The 16,492-nt window shown below is 42.2% G+C and overlaps 1 protein-coding gene across 10 annotated transcripts in view; it reads left to right on the plus strand.

Annotated features, from left to right (window-relative positions):
- The first annotated feature begins 671 nt into the window (after positions 1-671).
- Mical3 (microtubule associated monooxygenase, calponin and LIM domain containing 3) overlaps positions 672-16,492 on the plus strand; it is a 203,541-nt gene continuing 187,720 nt past the window's right edge. For all 10 annotated transcript variants that reach the window (XM_071610264.1, XM_071610263.1, XM_071610266.1 and 7 more), the window contains exon 1: positions 672-833. The gene's annotated coding sequence lies outside the window, so the exon portion shown is untranslated. The remainder of the gene's footprint in view (positions 834-16,492) is intronic.

Below are 16,492 nucleotides of genomic sequence, written 5' to 3' on the forward strand. Positions count from 1 at the left end.
GATCACAAAACATCAGAGATCAACTGTGGTACAACATCCTCATTGGACTAGATGAGGAAACTGAGGCCAAGAATTGAACTTACTCAACTACTCAAAGTCATATAAATATATTTGATTCAGTTCTCTCTTATATTCATTTCATCTCTTTCTTCCTTCAAATTGAAGTTCTATTACTTTCTTTGTTTCACCTCTGGATAGGTAAAGGAAAAAAAAAAATCTAGTTTGGTTTCATAGCAGCTACTGAGCAACAAACAAGTCCCCTTTAAAATGCATCCTCTCTTCTCTCCATCTGGCAGGCTTTGATCTGCCCCTCTTGTTTTTCCATTGGTCATTTTGTGTGGCTTCTCGCCCCCTTCCAAGATTCCCAGCCAATCACCTCTTCCTTCTCTCCCTCCCTAAAGGCCTTTGAGGAATGTACCATATGGACCGTGAAGGGGGTAAACAGGAGGAAGGAGTGGTAACAGCTCCACTCCTTTACCTTTTGTATATAATCCATGAGATCCTGGTAAAGCCTTAGTTTGGAGATAGCCACAGAGTCTTGAAGACCGAATTCCGTGCCAGCTGCAGAGACTCACTGAGCACTCTCGCCCCCAGGGCTGGGGTCCTGTGGTTGGTTCTGGAGGGCCGCAGCCCCCGCCCTCCCATGTGCCCGCCCAGACCCAGTCACCGGCGGCGGCGCCGCTGCTCCTGCTGCTGCCGCTGCAGCTGCTGCCCGCGCTGCAAGCTGCGGGCCGGCGCTCAGGGTTGCGGAGCTGCGGGTCCCGGAGAGGGCTGGGCGGCCCAGCCGGCCACAAGGACGCCGGCGCCGGGGGACACAGCAACATGAGGCGGAGGTGAGGACGGGGCTTGGAGTCCTCGACCGGTTTCAACGGTCTCAGGGAGCCGCATCCCATCTGCGCTCCGAGCTCGGGGTTTCCGGGGCCCCGGGCTCGCCGTGGCGGGCGACTCTGGCGCGAATGACTACTGCGATCGGACATGTGGCCAAAGACCTCCCTCCTGGGCCGCCCGTAGGGCTGCAGCCCGGGGGTGGCTCTTGGCGCCTCCTTCTGGCGTCCCTTTCCAGCCCTTTTACTCGTGGGGTGGCAACGCCTGCGAGGAAACCCCCTCCTCGCGTGTCCTGCCCTTCCTGGCCTCTGTCTTTGACCTCCGGGAGTCGGATGTTAGGTCAAGTTCGATTGTGTAGGTCGCACGGTTCCAGGTCAGGCGGGCAGTGGGGGAAGGCATGGGAGGCTTCCCGCTTGTTGTGGGAGTATTGGGGAGAGTGCTTTGGATTTGATGTGCTGGGGGAGACTTTTGGCAAGGGGCTGCGGGGATAAAGATCATTCATCTTAAGCAGGGTCCAGAGGTTTGGGAAGGGGCTGCGAACCTCCCTGCGGCTTCTGAGGAGATTCCCAGCCTCCAAGGGTAAAATCCTCTCTGGGTATACCTTGTTTGGAGTCTGGCATTCACTGTGTGTGGGTTGCTGAGGTCGTTATGGCAGGTGTCCATGAGTGAACACAAATTTTCTATTCATGGTGGACTGAATGGGGTGATGGCAGCCACTTAGGCCTGTTATCTAAGGGCTGCCCTCCCTTCCTTAACTGCCTTAGAAAGTGGTTAACACTATTGGGGGTCTCCATGGCACACTGGAAATTCCTAGTTTAAAAATCACCTTGAGGAGCCCTACACAGATCTGGGGCTTGCCAGGTGTTAACAGAAAGCCAGATGTGACTTTCTGTTTGCTACATAGACAATCATTTAGGCTTGTACCCACTTGCAGGTTTCTGGCATCTCAGCTCAGCGTGGATGGCATCATCCAGCCCTTTCATAATAGTTTGTTAGGAAGAAGGGGTCCTTTAGGCCCCCCAGGTATGACCTCGGTACTTCATCCTATTAGGGGTCATGGGCTAATATCTTGGCTAATTTTTCTCCGGAGTCTGAATGCAGAGAAATAATTTCCAAGAATACAAATCACATTTATGTTCTGTTTTTTTTTTTTTTTTTTTTTTCACCTCTGGGCGGGTACTAGGGATTGAACTCAGGGACATTCAACCACTGAGCCACATCCCCAGCCCTATTTTGTATTTTATTTAGAGACAGGGTCTCATTGAGTTGCTTGGCACCTCGATGTTGCTGAGGCTGGCTTTGAACCCGTGATCCTCCTGTCTCAGCCTCCTGAGCCACTGGAATTACAGGGGTGTGCCACATTTATGTTCTTTTAATGTTGGTGTTTAAGGCAGACATTAATTATGGTTTACATGAAATGGGTTAATGCGAGAAATGAAGGTGAATTGTGGATGATATTTTTTATTCTTTTTAAAAATTTTTTTTTAGTTGTAGATGGACATAATACCTTTATTTATGTGTTTATTTTTATGTGAGGCTGAGGAGCTACAACTTCAGTCCTGTTTTTTAGTTTCTTTTAAAAGTGTTTTTACTTTTTTCAATTTTAAGTGAGATGTAGATGGAGAGAATGGCATTTAAATTTAAATACCAGGACACCAGTGTGAATTTGGTTCCATTTGACAGTTTGCTACATAGACAATCATTTAGGCTTGTACCCCAGGAGTGAGAGTGAGTTAGATTTTATGGTAAGAAAGACATCTTATTACAAATTGCTATTGCCAGCAAGAAGGTGTCATCTTCTCATTACCTGGCCACACAGATGTGGGTTCGTTGTTGTGGTCACCTTTTCCTGTGAGCACATCTCTAAAGGGCCTTTAAGAGGATATTATAAATTCCACAGTTGATTGTCGCATGTACTCAGGTGAGAAAATTGGCCAGGTTATTTTAATCTAACAGTGAGTTTTCTTGTTCTCCAGGTTATAAAAGTTTTTAAAATTTTTTGGATAGTGTATTAAATAGCATGAGTTAATTTCAGTATTATAAGAAAGATGTTTGAGTGTTTCTCTTAGAAAGAAAGAATCTTTTAGAACTTGGACCTGGTTCCTCAGCCAAAGCTCCTTTTTGTGTTTTACAGTCCTAATATTTTGAAATGTCTTAAAACTTTACCACCAGGTAGAAATTTTTCCCCGATCTGAGAAGATATATTCGTGTTTTTAGATGTGAGGGAGAAAACCACCTTTGGAAATAAGGTAGGGAAAAATACTTAGCATACTGCTCACCTGGCATATAGTAGATATTCAGTAATGATAAGTGAATTTTTCCTTTCCTCCTTTGTTTTGGGAGACCTGCTGTGGGGATGATAAAATTGGATGCAGTTTTTTGTTGTTGTTATTGTTGTTTTGGTATCAGGCATTGAACTCAGGGGCACTCAACCATTGAGCCACATTTCCAGCCCTATTTTGTGTTTAATTTAGAGAGAGGGTTTCATTGAGTTGATTAGCAGCTCAATGTTGCTGAGCTTGGCTTTGAACTCACCATCCTACTGCCTCAGCCTCCTGAGCTGCTTACAGGTGTGTGCCAAGGTGCTCTGTCTGGATGCAGCTCTGATTGTCTGCTTCCTTAGTAAATTAGAAAGAATACCACCTCCCCCTTCCTATGCTAATCTCCAGTTCTCATGGTATTTTAATAGTAGGCTTTTAAATGAAACACACCTCTGGACCTAGAAGTAAAAATCAAACAAGGAAAAATTGAGGTCTTCCTCCTGGTTTATATGTTGCGTTTTTATTTTTATTTTTATTTATTTATTTATTTTTTAATTTTTTTTAATATTTATTTTTTTAGTTCTCAGCAGACATAACATCTTTGTTTGTATGTGGTGCTGAGGATCGAACCCAGGCCTCACGCATGCCAGGCGAGCGCGCTACCGCTTGAGCCACATCCCCAGCCCCATATGTTGCGTTTTTAAAGAAAGGATGGTGCATGCCCTAGAAGAGGTCTTAATACTACTCAGTGCAAAAGAATAAATGCCAGAATTGACTCTTTTTGGGTCATTTTAGTAGTGTCACAGGTGAGTGTTTTGGTTAATGTTGGCTTAATATGTCCACATGGAATCAAAACCAGTTTCCAATTTCTTTTGGAGCTGGCATCTGAGAAGTGGCACAGGATACTAGAAGCTGGACCGGTAGGCAGGGGTAGACTCTTCTTCTGCTTTCATGGACTCTATTTCTGAGCTGAGCTCTGCAAGGAGCAGCTGTTTAGCTCCTCCTGCTTATAGCAGGCTCATGTGAACAGATTAAAAGGTTATCAGACCTAATGTTATTGAAATGTAAGAACCATCATTGATTTATAATATTGGGCATGGCATTTGAATATTAATCACGCTCTGGATTTACTGCTTTTTTCTCTTAAGTGAAATCTTTTTCATCACCTCTTATCTCATTGAGTTTTATTTGTCACTGAGGTCATCAGAGCTTAGAACAGTATATTATTCCCTTTTTATAGATGAAGAAATGAAGGTGACATGTTACATTCTAAGTTGCAAGTGAATTGGACCTTGAACTAGAACTTGACTTGGATTTTCCTTCTTATATTATTTATTTATTTATTTGTGGTGCCGAGGATGGAACCCTGTGCCTCACACTTCTAGGCAAGTGTTATACCACGGAGCTACAACTTCAGCCCTGTTTTTTAGTTTCTTTTTAAAAGGTTTATTACTTTTTTCAATTTTAAGTGAAATGTAGATGGAGAGAATGGCATTTAAATTTAAATACCAGGACACCAGTGTGTATTTGGTTCATTGATACCTTTGGAGGAAAATACACATATTCACACATCCACACCTTTTTTGGGGGGGGCATTGAAAGACTTAAATAAGAGACCATACTGTTATGCTTTTATGATCATTAGATAGCTAAGAATAATCAACATTTATTGAGTGTGTATCTTCAGGAACCTGTGCTAGGCTTTGTGTACATCACCTAATTTACAGATGACAAAGATGTGTTTGGTGAGATCCCAGAACAAGGGAGTGAAAATGAGACCCTTGACCAAGAGCAAGGCTCGGGCTCATACCTAGACTTTCTGATTCCGAAGTGTGTCTGCTCAACTTCATGCTTTAGTGGTAACTAATGAGCAGTTCTCAGAGTTCCTAACTCCTGTTGATGCTTACCCTTCCTGGGTCTGATGTCTGTGGGTGGACTGGATCATTATTTTTCTTTGCAGTACAGTTTTTACACTTTTGTTTTTGTTTTTTTTTTCCTTTGCCAGAAATAGTCCTCTATCCAGGTGAATGGTCATTACTTTAAAAAAAAAAAAAAAGTCAGAGCTGAAAAATCATCTCTATTTGGAGAGTGTGAAGTATTTAATAGAAGCAGATGGGAAAATTAGGGCCAGAGAGAACTGAAGTAGACAGAGGACATTAGTGATGTTTCAACCCAGAGGCCATCTATAGTGTCCACGCTTTTTTTAACGTAAGCTGCTGTTTGAAATTGTAAAACTGGAGGTGTAGCACTTCTCCTAAAGTCTGTGCAGTAAGTATAGATGACAGAGTTGAAAATCTGATGCCTTTTGGTCTTTTAACTTCTACAAATAATGCAGCACATTGTGGGAATGAAGGGAATGTTTTTTTGGAAATTTCCCTAAACTCTTTGTGGACTTCCCCTTTCTTCCAGTCACCCCTCTGTCGTCTTTTGTTCCACTTTTCAGAATTCCACTCTGATCCTGTGGAGTTGGATGGGGTGAAGGTATGTGTCAGACACCTCTTGGGTGCTTGGATATACGAGTGGGCAGAACAATATCCCTTCCCTTGTGGAATTCAGTTGTACATGGCTGTTTGCTTGGGGGGTAGTCTTTGGTTATCTTTAGATACACAGGAACCATTATCCAAAAGCTGGAAGGGAGAACAAGGAAACAATCTCCCAAAACCATTCAATTCATTGATTTTTTTGTCATTGGCAAGATGGAGTTGCACAGAGGAGACATTGCCACAACTTTTTAAAAAAGGATTAAAGAATAGAGAAGTAGGACTATGGGATTGTTCCTTGGTGGAAGAGGAAGGATAGGAGCCTCTGCTGAGTAGTAAGATCCTTGGCAAGAACAACCAAGCCTTTTTAGTGTCTGTCAAACCCTGCACTGCTCTGTAGTGCCTAGCTCTGTGGCTGAGACAGGAGTGAATTTGTGTGGTGTGTGACTGATGTCTAGCAGAGGAGTCTTTCTGCATTGGGTGGCTCTGCAGGTGTCTATTTAATTGTATATTCAGTGAAGGATTGGACCTGGTTAACTCTGGGAAGAGAGAGAGAGTACAGCTGAGTGGTTACCTGGTAGCTTCTACTGGCTTTTCCTTACTGCTTTAAAATAAATATACAAAGACAAAGTGAAACTTTGATTGGTTCCAACCTCTCTCCATGTCTTTCCAACTCTGGGGAGAGGCTTAGGAAGAACAAGAGTACTCCCAACACCTGTAGCCCAGAGTTCCTTACCATTGGCTGTCCCTGGCCTACAAAAAGCCAACTCACCAAGGTTAATATTCCTCCATGTTTCCCTGCTCTTCTCCTGACTCTTCCTCTAAAGCTTCTGATCATTGAGGATTGTTGGGTTTGTGAATGGGAAAGGGAGAAAGGTTGTCAGAGCAGCTTCCCTAAGCTAATGGCAGTTGTGATCAACAGCAGCAGTGGACAGACTGGAAATAGTTGTCTGCATACGGTCCTGTTCTGAGTGCTTATGTGTCCTGACGCACTTAGTCCTCAGAGGGTAGGTGCTGTTCCAGTTTCATATATAAGAAAGTTGAGGCACAGAGAGTTATAGAAGGTGGTGGACTCAAAATTCTGACTCAGGTATTTGACTCTGAAGTTGTGCTCTCACAGGGTTGGACAGACTCTCTCAGGGCTCTTTCTATCCTGGTGTCATTCTTTGCTCTTTTCAGAGCCCTCTTTACATCTTCCGCCTCTTCATTCTGAAAAGCTACCAAAGACATAGATGTTGGTTAACTTCAGATTCCTTTAAATGTTCCTGGCATATTTCCCGGGACAGTCAGGAGTAATTCTGAAGTATTTGGAGGAGGACATAGGCCCAGGTGCACTTCCCAGAAGGGGCTCTTAGGACAATATAAGGGTACCTGGGACTGACTGTGCTATGAGATTCATAAAGTGTTGAGCCTAGCCTTGCTTCCAGAAATGTTGAAGGAATCTTCCTCTTCCTCTACTTTTTTGCCTGGTGTAGGTTTCTGATTCCCAAGATTTTGAACTCAAACAAATCCTATTTGCTTTAGCTCAATTACTTTATGGATTTTTTTTTTTTTTAATGAGTCAGTCCAGGGAACCTACCACTATTTATAATTAATTGGCAAATGAACTTTTGAAATAGAACCTTTTACCCAGTTTGGCCATGGCTGGTCAGTCATTTATTTCCCTTTGAAAAAGGAAAAAGGAAGTATTTTAACTAGTGACATGAATTTGTGTCAGTTTGTTTCCAAAACAGATAGGCTGTTCCCCAAACCAGCCTTGCAGAAGTCTGGTGGGAAAAAAATCAACCTTCTTCCTTTGGTATTTTAAATACCTTTAGACAGGGGTCTAAGGGACACTTATATAAGAATAGCCATAAAAGTTATTATTTACTGAGTATTATGATGGTCCAGACACTGGGCCAAGTACTTTATATGTCCACATTATTTCTAGTGTTCAGTTAGGTGCTATCACCCCTATTTTACAATAGGGAGACTTCCAGAGAGATTAAGGGCCATATATTCAGTAAATTTAATAGACCAGATAACTCCAAATCCTCTTATAGTAAGGTGATTAAATCATCCAAATTTAATCACTTCACTATTAGATGAAATGTTGAGGGGTGAAAGAAAAAAGGATGGGGAGGAAAAAGACAGTATGAGGCAGGAGAAAATTGAATCAGCCGCCCTCAGGATTTACTGAACAGTGTGTGTCTAGCCCCAGTCGGGAGGGTGGGGCACCAGGAAGCCCATCATGGAGCCAGGGAGCAAAGGGCATTTAGAACTTAAGACCTTTAGGAAGTTATGTACTGGGACTTTCTCTCAATGCAGGTTTATTGAGCCCCTTATATATAAGGTTTTCTCTTTTTATTTTTAGTTGTAGATGGACATAATACCTTTATTTTGTTTATTTAGTTTTTTTTTTTTTTTTTTAATGTGATGCTGGGGATCAAACCCAGTGCCTCATGCATGCAAGGCAAGCACTCTACCACTGAGCCACAACCCCAGCCCGAGCTCCTTATATATAAGGCAAGTGGCATATAATAAAATGTTTTTTGCCTGCAAGAGGTTATCATATTTCTAGCGGCACAGACACAAATGCAGTACACCATAGTTTGTTGTGACAAGTGACTTAACTGGGTAGGGAACCCTGAATATTGAATAGTGAGAAAGTTTATGCTAATTAGCACAGTATTCTTCTTGATTCAGTTTTGTTTATCTCTTATGCATATAATTGAGAATTTCCATAATTTACACCCCCACCCCCCCACCCCTGTTGTTTCTGATGTGTTTGTATTTTGCAAACAGAAGATTGTTTTGAAGCTCTTCCCTGAAACCCAGACCTGCATGTTGATTGCAGAATTGGCTGGGGCTATCTAGCCTTACCACAGTCTCCCTTGAGCCCATCAGCACTGCAGATCTTTTGGGCTTGGTACTCTTATCCTTGCTGAGCCATTGCTTGCCAATATGAGGTACAGTTGCTTCAGTACAGGGCAGCCCTTCCTAGAAGAGTGTGCGGCCAACCTGTGACTTTCCCAGGTGTTCTGACAGTGGTGGAACAATGCTGGGTGTGGAGGCACTTCATTTTAGCTTTGGGGATTAGATTGACCATATTACCTCAATATCATCTTTCTAACTCTAGAACTACATTACTGGGCCTATTCTAACCTCTGAGACTGGTTGTATCCTTGTGGTGACATTGGTGGCATTTCTCCATCTCTTGTCCTATTCTTTCAAATGGATTATATTTGGAAGCTGATGTAATGTAGAAAAAGGACTAGGACCTCTTACTGCTGGCTATGCTTAGTGAGACCCAGTTTTGCTTTTGTTCTCCTCTTTTATTTTCTAAGACCTTTGGATCACTTTGATCAGGTTCATTCAAATAGAAATTAGGCATATCACCTGGAAATGAGTTAAATATCTTCTGACCCCTGCTCCCTGCTGTATTAATTCAGTTGATACAGTTTGTAATCACATTGAGGACACTTCCACATGCTAATAAAAGTTCTTTCCATCCATAACCAATGATCCCAGAGAGGGTTCTTTAACTTAAAGCCAATGTATGGAAAGGTAGCTCTACTACTTGTTTGTAAATGGAATTTTTCACAGTAAAGGAATTAAAAAAATTTTTTTTTAAATATTTTTTTTAATTGTAGATGGACACAATATTTTTGTTTTATTTATTTATTTATTTATTATGTGGTGCTGAGGATCGAACCCAGTGCCTCACACATGCGAGGCAAGTGCTCAACCACTGAACTACAACCCCAGCCCACAGTAAAGGGATTTTGCAGCATAATTTCTCTCTAGGAATAAAATGTTTTATTTTTGTATATATGTTTTATTTTGTTTTTATTTTTTAGGCGTCTGATCTTCTATCACTGGTGGAAATGGCTGCTTATTGTTTTTAATGTGCCTCCCCCTCTTTGTCCACCTATAACACATACAAGAGACACAGATGCTACTGGACTCTGCCCTTGCAGCTTCCTAGGCCTATCGTTTGGACTTGTAGGTGTGCCAGAAAGAACTATGTTGTGTCACGGGCTGTCAGGGTGTGTGTTGGTAGGACCTGAGTGGCCCAGCCTTTGCTCATGTAGTATTTATTTGCATGCCAGTAGTTGTCTGCACCACCTGCAACTGTACTTCCGCACACAGCTCCATGTGCAGTTGCTTGCCTTTCATGCTTGTCTCTAGACTCTTTGCAGGCTTTAATGAGGTCAAATGCTTGTGCATAGGTATAGGCAGGAAAATCCAGAGTGGCATATAAATGGGTTCCTGACAGTAAAGGAGGTCAAGGAATTTGGCTAAAAACCTCACCTTACATTAGGCTATGGGAAAGGAAAGTGAACTAATCTATTTGGAGTCTACTCTAGAAATGCAGTTTTTGCCAGGCACACTGGCTCATGCCTGTAATGCCAGCAAATTGGGAGGCTGAGGCAGGAGAATCATGAGTTCAAGCCTAGCCCAGCAATTTAGCAAGGCCCTAAGCAATTTAGTGAGACTCTGTCTCAAAATAAGAACCGAAAGGGCTGGGGATGTGACTCTATATTAAAGCACTTCTGGATTCAATCCCTGGTACCAAAAAAAAAAAAAAAAGAAATGCACTTTATTATATGGGTCTCTCAATCCTGACAAGAAGCTTAAGCAGGTAACAATTTGATACCCACTTATCAGGTTGAGAAACATGAGGCTCAAGTGAGTTTAGGTGATTTGCCTGAGACCTCAGCTGGTAAATGGTGGCGCTAACTCAGATTAAGAACATCAGGTTCTGTAGTGGTTAAAAGTATGAACTCTGCAACCAGACTATATTGTAGTATATCATTTATTGGATTGTGTGACCTCAGTTGCATTCCCTTAACCTCTCTGGGCTTCAGTTTCTTCATTGATACAATGGATGACCTAACAGTCCTGTTTACCTTCTATGGTTATAAACATGTACAATTCAACTAGGCACATGAGCATCATAAGTGTTGGTAGTACCATTATTGACCATGCTTCTGAATCTTGGAATGGAATACTGGGGCTTTGGTTTTCGTCTCTTCCAGGGAACAGTCTTGGGGAGCACATGTGGATTTGGGCTGTACAGTGAGCCAAAGCAGTCTTCTTTGCAGCATTTGCATAGTTAAGAGTGAGGGGCTGGGGCTGTAGCTCAGTGCACTTGTCTATCACGTGTGAGTTTGAGCCTTAGCACCACATAATAATAAATAAGTAAAACAAAGCCATAGTTAAGAGTGAACAGAACCAGCTCCAAGAGGGAGAACTTTCCTCACTCACTGGCCTGTGTCTTGGACAGCCCCATCCAAGATTGACTCCTCTGCCTTCACCTTTCTAATTACCTTCCCACTCTTTTTCTCTGTCTCCTTACTATCTGCCTCATCCTCTGGTGCTCTGCATTGTTTTTCTTATTAGCAGTCCTTTAGATTTCTTGGGATAATTTATTCATTATTATTATTTTTTTATTTGTTAGGCTCTCCATGTGCTGCAGTGTACTGTGTATTAGGGCTGGGGTAGGTTTGTAGGAGTGTATGATTTTGTTCCTGCTTCAGAAGATACAATACTAATACAACAGGTAAGAGGAAGAAAAGTGATGAAACACAAAATGACTTATACAGTTGGGGAAGTGTGTAAGGATGGTAACTATTCCCTTTTGAAAACTTGTTATATGCCAAGCACTGGTTTAGGTGCTTTACATGCATTGTCAGTCCTGTGCCATCTGTACTTATAGGTGTGGACCCAGAGATAACCAGCATCTTGTCCACTTAGCACATGAATGGGAGAGCCTGGGGTTTGATCCTTGGTCCACACTGACTGCCTTGGGCTTACATAGAAGATTAATTTGAACCGTGTCCCACCCAGGTCATTGGTAGAACTGTCTAGGTAAGAAGAGGGGGTGCTGGTAAAACAAAAGCTTAGGGTTGAGAGTAAGCCCATTGTATTCGGGGGCAGTGAGGAGGCAGCCTGGCTGTATTTATGAACTGCTGTGCCAGGTTCTCTCTTGGTGCTGGGAGATGAGTAAGATGCGTTCCTTTTTGCTGTGTGGAATCTTACTGTAGCTGGGGAGACAGACACACAAATAGATGATTTCAGTTCAGTGTGGTAAGAGCTATGATAAGGGTAAGTATAGGGTGCTATGGGAGCAAAGGAGAGAGAGCCAGGAAATGTTCCCAAAGTCTTGAAAGATAGGTTAATGACAAGCTTAGCAGTCGAAAGTGAAAAACTTTTTCTAAAGGACAGAGAATAGCATGAACAGAGGCATTCCTTCTGGGCTTTTTTGTTGTTGTTGTTGAAAGTGAAGTTTATTTCCTAGGTCTCATGTATGCCTGGGCAGTTTTCAGGCAGTGGGGAGTTCATTGGAGTTAGAACTCAGAACAGTAGCACGAAAGTAATTTCTTAGGTCAGTTAACCAGGCAGGAGAGATGAATGTTAGCAAGCTCCCTATGGAAGGGGTTGGCAAACTTTTTTGTAAAGGATCAGGAAAGTAAATGTGCTGAATGAGCTGAATGTAGCCTTTGAATGTAGTCTGATGTAGCTTTTCAGCTCCGTGGTTGTAGTATGAAAATGGCCACAGATAATGTGGAAATTAATGAGGATGGCTTTTGTTTATGGCCTCAGAAATTTGTGCCTAGTAGCCTCTGGATCTGCCTAGGGCAGGCTGCCCCTCTGATCTCAGGACTTTCCACACTAGAACTGTCAGTAGTACTTCTCAACTTTTTCTGTCCTTGTGTGCCAGTTCCACTGCTCCCACCAGTAGCCCAGCTCAATTTTTGTCCCTTATCCTTATTTAAAGTACCCTCCAAATTTAAGTCTCTAAGGCACTCTGGCCATCCAGTATTGAGTTTTAGTAAATCCCTCTTTCACCCACCTTGCAGAGAAGCAGTAGTCCCACTGCTTGAATCCTTAGTTGCTGAGCTACAAGAAATACTCCTTCCTTCTAGTCTACTATCTTGCCACCACCTCGTTAGCCAGAAATTTTAATTCCATATACTTTTCCCATGACATGAGATAGTCTTTTGAACCCCCTCCCCCCAACTTAAAATGTAAAAACCATTTTCTGTTTAGAGGTTAGATTTTCCATTGGGTAGAGTTTGCCTACCCCAGAGCAAATGATAATAATTCAGATGTGACATGACAAGGAACTAGATGTTGGCAGTAGAAATAGAGAGGAAGGGACCTGGTGCCAGAGACATTTTGGAAGAGAACACTGATTAGATAGAGGAAATAAAGAGAGGGAAGATCCCCAGATAGAGCTGAAGTTTCAGGTTAGGTGCCTCCCAACCCACTTGGTAAAGTTGGCCTTGTTTCCCACATGGACTTGATTCTGGAGAAAACCTTAGAGATAACTGATGCTTTAGATGCTTCCAGACATCTGTCAGCATATGAGTTGTTGTAGACGTCTCTCTGAGCATGTCACTGTACCAGTTGCCTTTGTTTTCTTAGCCTCCAGGTGCATTGGACAGGAGGTGACAGGGACAGTATGCTTCCCACCTGTTTGGGGTTACAGGTAAAGTTTATTTTGGGGGATACCTGTTTTGATGCAATCTTAAATTACAGAGAAAGGCATCCTACAATTACTGACTTGGGGGCTGGGGCTGGGGCTCAGCGGTAGCACACTTGCCTGGCGTGTGTGAGGCACTGGGTTCGATTCTCAACACTACATATAAATAAATAAAATAAAGGTCTATCAACAACTAAAAAAAAATTAAAAACAATTTCAATTTCTCATTTGGGGCTAAAATAGATTTTGCGGGGCAGGGTACTGGGGATTGAACCCAGAGGCACTTAAACACTGAGCTATATCCCTCACCACCCCCCTTTTTTGTTTTAGTTGCAGTTGGACACAATACCTTTATTTTTTTATTTTTATGTGGTGCTAAGGATGGAATCCAGTGACTTCCACGTGCAAGGTTGAACCACAACCCCAGCCCCATCCCTAGCCCTTTTTATTGTTTTTTATTTGTTCTAAATATACATGATAGCAGAATGCATTTTGATTCATTGTACACAAATGGAGAACTTATTTTTTATTTTGAGACAGGGTGTTGCTAAGTTGCTTAAGGCCTTGCTAAGTTGCTGAAGGTGGCTTTGAACTTGTGATCTTTCTGCCTCAACCTCCTGAGTTGCTGGGATTACAGGCATGTGTCACCATACCTCGCTTGGATTTTCTTTCTAGTACTTTAAAAGACTGAGACCAGAAATAGGGAAGTGTTCAATGCATATCCTTTAATTCCTTATGAGTAGCGTGGTTGAGTAGCAAATGAATCTGGATATTGTGCACATGGTGAGAAAGGAATAAAGGGGAGGCTCTTTTCTCAGCATAAAGTGAATGACTTATGGCATTGAGCTAAATTAGTTAAGTGCTTTTTGTCTTAAGCCTTTGTGGATGTGTTTGGGACCCTTCACCATGTCAGTCCATACTGACATTTTTTGAGAGCCCATTCTTGTGATCCAGGACATCTGACACCCAAGAATCAGGAGTCGTCAGCATCTTTAGTCTGGATAAGGCCCTCTGCTAGGCCTTGGGTGAGGGTAGGTGGGCCATCAAAGGGAATCAAAGTGTGAGTTCCTCTGTATTCCTTGATGTCCCAGTCCAGGTATGAAAACCATTACTCCAGGGAGTAGTGGTTCTGTTCACAGTTTTGTCATTTGTCAAATAGATGCTGGCTGTTAGCCAGTTTAAAGGGGTACACTGAGGATAAAATTTGAGTATAAAATCAGGCAGGTATGCTTTGAAACAGAATGTAAATGCTATTTTCTTAACACAGATAGAAGTGATGGCTTACCATTACTGTACTTACAGGGATGACAGAGTTGCCCTGACAGGACTGCTTGTCTTCTTGGACTTTGTAGTTCATGGAAACCACAAGGCAAGGCAGATAGATTGGAAAAACATCAACTTCAAATGAACAGTACCAAAGACATGGAAAGGGAGTAGAGGTCACAGGCTCTGTTCTCAGAATTCAGAGTTCACCTAGCAGGTCTAGATAAATAATAAAACAGCAGCTAGTGAGCAACAGGAAGATACTCAGAATCAGATACTATGTGTGAGTATTATGCTGCCCAAAGGCAGTGGTAACTGTCTCCTTACTCCCTCTGTTCAAGCTTCTCTGGTCTGTTCCTCCAGTGCTAGCTGGCACTCCTTTGCCTCAGGGCCTTTGCACAGACCCTTCTTTCTCTCAAAAACACTCTTTCCAGGATATACAATCAATTAACAAATATATGAAAATACATCTCTAAAATTAGAGAAATGCAAATCAAAACTACACTAAGAATTATCTCACTCCAGTCAGAATGGTAGCTATCAAGAATACAAACAACAATAAGTGTTGGCGAGGATGTGGGGGAAAAGGCACACTCATACATTGCTGGTGGGACTACAAATTGGTGCAGCCAATCTGGAAAGCAGTATGGAGATTCCTTAGAAAACTTGGAATGGAACCACCATTTGACCCAGCTATCACACTCCTCAGTTTATATCCCAAAGACTTAAAAACAGCATACTACAGGGATACAGCCGTATCGATATTTATAGCGGCACAATTTACAATATCTGAATTATGGAACCAACCTAGATGCCCTTCAGTAGATGAATGGACAGGGAAAGTGTGGTATATATACACAATGGAATATCACTCAGCATTAAAAGAGAATAAAATCATGGCATTTGCAAGTAAATGAATCAAGTTGAATAATATAATGCTAAGTGAAGAAAGCCAATCCCAAAAAACCAAAGGTCGAAGGTTTTCTTTGATATGAGGATGCTGACTCATAATGGTGATGGGGGAGGGGGAACATGGGAGGAATGGAGGAACTTTAGATAGGGTAAAGGGGAGGGAGGGGAAAGAGGGGGACAGAGGGTAGGAATGATGGTGGATTGAGTTAGACATCATTACCCTAAGTACGTGTATGAAGACACAAATGGTGTGAAAATACTTTGTGTACAATCAGTGACTTGAAAAATTGTGTTCTATATGTATAATATGAAATGAGTTGCGTTCTGCCATCATGTATAACAAATTAGAATGAATAAATAATTTAATTAAAAAACCACTCTTCCCTAAGATATTGTTTATCTTTGCTCATGTTATCTTCTCCATGAAACCTTATGCTGTCCAGTTTAAAACTTCAACATAGCTGGTCACTGTGGTACACACCTGTAATCCCAGCAGCTTGGGAGGCTAAGACAGGAGGATCACAAGTGCAAAGCCAGCTTCAGCAACAGTGAGGTGCTAGGCAACTCACTGAGACACTGTTGTTAAATAAAATACAAAATAGGGCTGGGGATGTGGCTCAGTGGTTGAGTGCCCCTAAGTTCAATCGCCAGTACCCCCCCCCCCCAAAAAAAAAATTAAAATAAAATAAAACCTCAATATAAAGCCAAGTGTGATGGCATGCACAAATAGCCCCAGCTATTTGGGAGATTAAGGCAGGAGGATCACTTGAGCCTAGGAGTTGATGGCTAGCCTGGGATATGCAGTAAGGCCTATGTCAAACAGAAAACAAAAAAACTCAATATGCCCCCTTCCCTCTAGTACTCCAGATTTCCTTTACCTTGCTTTCTATTTTCCATTTTGCCAAAACACCTGACACCCATTAGCATGCCATGTAATTTAATTATGTTTATTGAGAGGCCAGATTAGACTGCCTGGGTTTAAGTCTTGGCTTCACCATTTACTACCTATGTGACCATGGTAGATTGGCCTTGGTTTCCTCCTTTGTTAAGAATAATACCTAACTCATAAACTTTTTATGAGCATTAAATGAATTAACATTTATAAGATGCTTAGCATAACACTTGACATGGTGTAAGTGCTATAAATGTGTTTGATAAATACAGCTTTTGTTTGTTTCCTTCCACTAAAGTGAAAGCTTCATGAAATCAGAGAACATCATCTCTTCGGTTCTCCACAGCTCCCTAGCATTTAGAACAGGGTCTGGGACAAAGTAAGTGAT

The sequence above is a fragment of the Marmota flaviventris genome, chromosome 3, assembly GCF_047511675.1.
Source record: "Marmota flaviventris isolate mMarFla1 chromosome 3, mMarFla1.hap1, whole genome shotgun sequence".
NCBI classification, from domain to species: domain Eukaryota; kingdom Metazoa; phylum Chordata; class Mammalia; order Rodentia; family Sciuridae; genus Marmota; species Marmota flaviventris.